The sequence below is a fragment of the Pinus tabuliformis genome, chromosome 5_2 (assembly GCF_031772625.1).
Source record: "Pinus tabuliformis cultivar Carrire ecotype Pingquan chromosome 5_2, CPIR1, whole genome shotgun sequence".
In the NCBI taxonomy this organism is placed as follows: domain Eukaryota; kingdom Viridiplantae; phylum Streptophyta; class Pinopsida; order Pinales; family Pinaceae; genus Pinus; species Pinus tabuliformis.
Genome location: NC_142306.1, coordinates 690,012,947 through 690,018,655, shown reverse-complemented (window position 1 = coordinate 690,018,655; position 5,709 = coordinate 690,012,947). Strand labels below are relative to the sequence as shown.

Genomic DNA, 5,709 nt, shown 5'->3' with positions numbered 1-5,709 from the left:
CCATTTTCCTTCTAATTTCCTTAGCATGCAAATGTGTGTCTCTTCACCTTCCTTTTCTCCTATTTTCTTTTATTTTTTAAATTAAATTCCAATTATTTCCTCTTTGTCGCTGCCAATTTCCTTAACCATACATAAACCGCAAGTGATTCCCACTAAAGTGTTTTCCCAACATTTAGCTTGGAATATGTGTCCCTTGACCTTGGTCTTAGTTTGCCTTTATTATCCTTTATTACATGAAACTTTAACCCATATCTATTATATCGAGTTTCCCGATATTACAGCTTTAGGCAATCACTATTGAATGATGCATACAATCTGCTTCATTTATGTTACCATGCATCAAATTTGCTAATTTTGATTTGCAAAATTGTTTCGCATCAAATGTGGGTTTAATCCATTTTTTACAAATCAACTAAGCTATGGCTAAGTAACTTGATGGAGAGGCCCAATTTCAATCTCAATAGGAAGATTAAAAAGTTCATAGTATAATTTTATTTAGTGTAAACCCAGAACCTTAAAGTAGATTGGATTCTTAACATAAAAAAAGTCATGTTTGCAAAATTCTTACATCAGTAGTGGTCTCAATTTGCAAGAATGAATGTGTTATGTGGTGATGGAAACTTATCAACTCCATATGCTATTAGAGAAGGAGGATGGTTGGGATTGGGTGTGCTATTGGGATTTTACTACTTTCATACTACACAGGTGTACTCTTAAAACGTCGTTTGGAATGTGAACCAATACTTGAGACCTATCCTGACATAGGCCAGGTTGCCTTTGGGACTAAGGGCTGAATACTAATTTCAATGCGCTTTCATTACTTCTCTAATTATAACTTTGAAGAAACCATTTTTTAGAAGAGATAAGGCTTGTTGTTTTCATGATTTGTAGAATAGTACAATAGGTACCTTTACATAGTAAAATATTTTTGCTGAATTTTTCTTAGATGGTCTAGGGTCATCTTTGAATTTGGCATATTTCACTGCTATTTTAGGACTAACTTTTCTGTCTTTGTGATCTCCAAATATTCTCTATCTTTAGTTGTAAGTATCCAATTCATATCCTTATAATCTAGATCAATCTTCAAATATCATTACACTTGATAATATTTTTAAATCTGATCACCATACATTCTTGATGTAGGCATATTGTGTGGAATACATTATACTTGATAGAGACAACTTTACATCACTCTTTCCAAATGCACATTTTGGCTATGCTAGGATCTAGCTTCCCACAAAAAAAGTTGTTTGCAATACTTACTATGCTCTTTGTTCCTCCAACTGCATCGCTGAAATATTTAAGCATTTTGCCCTACATATTAGGTTTTCCTTAAATGTTGATGTGATGGTTCAATATTCACTTTGATCCATATTGAGATTTTATATTTAGAAATTACTATTGTGAAATCTGACAGTTTTATATGGTGATTTGGTGAAACTACAACTGGAGGAGTTATTACATCAATTTTGGTGTTTCTTTGTTTGTTTTGGGTCAAAACTGTGGATCAAGTTGGATTTCACCATAGAGGTAGTTTACTGAGTTTAGCTAATCTTCCTGTAGCAATAGGTCTCTATGGATATTGCTACTTCGGTCATGCAGTTTTCCCAAACATCTATACATCTACGAAAAAACGAACACAATTTACTGTTGTGTTAATTGCAAGGTATTTATTTTTATTTGGTGGGAATTCAAAAAAGAATTCCATAGAGCTCAAGTAGATTAACTAGCCTATGAAATTCATCTAATTTGTAATTGTCTCTTGCTCTGAATAATTTTAAAAAATTGCAACTTTACGATATGTATGATCATGTGTGTGATCACAACTCTCATGGGTTATACAATGTTTTGGGATGAAACCAAATCTCAATTTACTCTCAATATGCCAAAGAGATTTGTAGCTTCAAAACTAGTTGTGTGGACAACGATAATTCATATTCTTCATTGCATGAAGCTTTCTTCCTAGTATATTGTGTGTAGATGCAAATTACTTTTGGATCTTTGTTTATTGTATCATTTTTGGATTTTCGTTGAATACTTAAATCAATTGCAAATTTTAGTTATATTTCGAAATTTTATTGACATAAGCAAATTCCTAGAATATTCCTAGAATCTACAATAATTTTTTTGAAATGTTCAAAGTTTTTGAGTAAACACTCCATCCATCACACTTATAAAAGTAAATATCAAATTGATTTCTTGAGCATGTCGTTAACCCTATCACAAAATACGCATTGACCATCACTCCTATAGCACTAAGCATGGAGGAGCTTATACCAACAACTAGATTCAAATCCCATTGGATCTCATTCATTATCAGGACGTGTCTTGTTGTTAACATTGATCGTATCTCTTTCAATTCCCTTATTTGGTAAGGATACCTATAATTTCAAAGCCTATATAATCATTTTTTTCGATGTACCATCCACTAAACTAATGGATATTCTTGCAGGTTTTGTAATGGCACTAATAAGTTATTTACCTACGAAGCTCGTTGTAAGATTTTCAAACTTTCTTTTTCGTTTTTTGTTGAAAATTTTGACTATTTGTACTAATAAATTCTAAAGTGGTGGCCAAATAATTTGAACGAAATGGCTTGCTCTCGTTGCAGACTATGATTCTACCACATTCTTGCTTTATGAGCATAGCTTGCAAGAAAATAACTATGCTACAAGTAGGATTACTATTACATACAATACACACATATATTTCTTAAGAATTCATGCCTTCAAAGAATTATTAATCAATTACTTTGTGTTTGTTGTAGGTTATACTATGCCTTTTCATAATTGTCGTGGGCATTGTAGAAGTTATAATTGGCACTACTTTGTAATGTTTAGAATTGTGCATGTTAGCCTCCTGCTGCAGCAGGTATTCATCTTTCATGATTGACATTTTTACATGCCAAATATGTCATACTTTGCAAGTTGCAGTGTTCCATATTTCCAGATGAGACCAAAGAAGAAAGCCATGAAGTGTGCTGGTCCAAATGCCACTACTGATTCCATTTTTGATGAGTTGTTCCAGTTTTGAAGAGTTTTTCATTTAAGGGAGGTCCAAACAGTTTAATCTTGGTCTCCCTAGGTTTCAATTTCCTGTTTTAGATTATAGAGTGATATCTGTCCAAACAGTTTAATCTTGGCAGATCTGTAGATAGGTAGAGAATCATAGGGACCCAACTGTTTAATCTGGGCCCTGGCAGAAATGAGTGTAGATTTAGATAGGAAAAATTCAAAAGAAAAATTGTAAATATGGGTTTGCAAGTCTAAGTGCACCCAATCCAAAAGAAGAAAAAAATGTTAGGAAGGTAGGCTGGGTAGGTAGCTGTGTGGTTGCAGAATGATAATTTATGATCAATTTTGTGTTACAAAGTGCTTTATCTTTACAGATCATAGTGCAGGCAGTTTTCATGCAAAGGAGCTCAAAGGTGGACATAACTAACTCCCCCTTCTTCTAATTCCCCAAGTCCCTTACTAACTTCCCAAAGAGGTCAAGATCTGCTTGATTCCTCTTAGTTTCATCATCATCCATGTCAGTTGCCTTGGTGAAGATCTGCTTCACTCAAGGATTTTATTTCTTTTCAAGGTCTTTTCCCCAAAATAGCCTAAGGTCCCTGACCTTAGCGCTTGCTGATCACCTTCATATTAACTACTAACAGTATTATATAATTCCCTATCAGTCTTCCCCCTTCCCCTACTAAAACTTTGTATATAAAATTCCCCTATGTGAATATCCCCTCCCTGGCAATATAGCCATATTTTTATAAGTCCGGGAAAAAACGGTCCATCCGGGGCTGTTTTTAGCCCATCCGTGTCTTAAAAGGGATTAATCCGACACCTGGCCAGATTAATAACCTCTCCCCTAGCCCTAAACCCTCAAAAACCCCCTTTTCCGCCCCTAAACCAAAGTTTTGTGCACAAATACATTGACCCGCGCGTATTAAACCCATATAACCCCCATAACCCACATAAACCTAAGTTTTAAACCCACCGCGCGCTATATTTAAAAGGGAATATTCTGCGCATATTCCCCGCCCTAACCAGCCGTCGCCTCGTCCTTCCCGCCAGCCGTCCGATCATCCGCCCCGCAGATCGACGGTGGGCGGGCCGTCCCATCTCCAAAACGCCCGAGCTTTAGCATCCGGGAGATGGGCGGTATTACCGCCGTACCTCCCGCCACGCGTCAGCTCCTGGGCTGTGGCGGAGCCCCCTCTGACAAAACCGCTCCCCCCCAAAGGTGGTGCGCCACAAAACCACTTACCGCCTCCTGCCCGGTGACATCACCGCTTACGTCACCCCCCTGCACAGTCACCGCTTACGTCACCCCCCTCTGCCCAGTCACATATCAAGTCATCTGCCTGCGTGGCCCCTTGCCACGTGTCATGCCACGTCACCGTCCGTACATGATGATGTCATGCTGACGTCATCAGCACTTTTTTGGCGCGAAGGAGCAAAAAATCGCACTTCGGAGCCCTAGATTTTTTGGGCCAGAATGGGGAATCTTCAGGGAATCTTTTCGTTTTACAGCCCCCAGGAAGCCCGAAAGGCGCCGAAAGACCCATTTTTCTTTGCGAAGCTTACCGAGAAGAGCAGAAAACAGTTTTGAAGGAAAAAGAGGTCGAACAACGGCCATTAATTTGTGAATAAGACCCACAACACGTCAGAACAGCATCAATTTATTGCCAAAGAGTATCAGAGGAAGAAGGAGAGCCAAAGAGTATCAGCCGAAGATTTTTTAGGGGCTCGAAGCACCTGAACATTGATGAGCCCCCCCAGAAAGTCAAATCAGGAGGCGTAAGCCCATCCTTGCCCTCAAATCACAGTTAAAGCTTTAAATGCAGACAGACAGCAGAGATGCAGAGACCCATACACATTTATTTCAGAAAACATTGCAGCAAGCCACCAAGGACAACATCATTTACTCAGCTTTGATACGGCAGCCCTGAGCGCAGCCCGAGATATTTTTTGCATTTATTTCTGGATAGGATTAGGTTAAGTAATCATCATTCTTTACGACCAGATTAGGTCAAGATGTAATAAAGGAACTCTATAGATAGTTTTGCCCTATATATACCGCCCTCTACATTGTTTCAAGGGTTGGTCAATTGAGAATTTCACTAGAGACTCGTTGTGTATACCTAAGTTTTTCCATAATCAAAGATTGTCGAAAGCTTGGAGAGCAAACTATCTGTTGTGAATGAATGTTTTGGAGACTGAAGATGGAATTCTTGTGCTGCAGCCTGAGACAATAAGAGCCTCTTATCTCTGTTTTATTGTTTATCACTATCTAAATAGCAGGAAGAAAGAATAGCCTAGAATTAGTTTAAATACTCTCTATGCTCAATTTCTGCTATTTCTTTATGTTTTCCTCTGATTGAATTGGTTATGAATATGAATTCCTTCTGGCTCATGTTTACCCCGATTCACCTGTGTTTGCCAATTATCTAGGGATTCTTAACTGCCCCTAGGTAGCGCCTTGTTATCTTCCCTTGTTAAGAATAATTGAGAGATTCTTAACTGCCTCTCATTACTTAGCACTTCTTTCCATCCCTTAAACCTGAAACATTGTTTCATGCTCAGCTATCTTACTCCATTTTCCCTCACTGTTATTAAGGAAAAGCACCAGCAGTTCTCCTCCTCGACTCCACGCCCAATGGTTCGAAACCCTTAGACTATGCTCTGCCTCTCTACCTGAAAAATCAATTTTCCC

General features: G+C 38.0%; 1 pseudogene; it reads left to right on the top strand.

Moving 5' to 3' along the window:
• The first annotated feature begins 594 nt into the window (after window positions 1-594).
• Window positions 595-2,833, top strand: LOC149160990 (amino acid transporter AVT1C-like; annotated as a pseudogene).
• The last annotated feature ends 2,876 nt before the right edge of the window (window positions 2,834-5,709 follow it).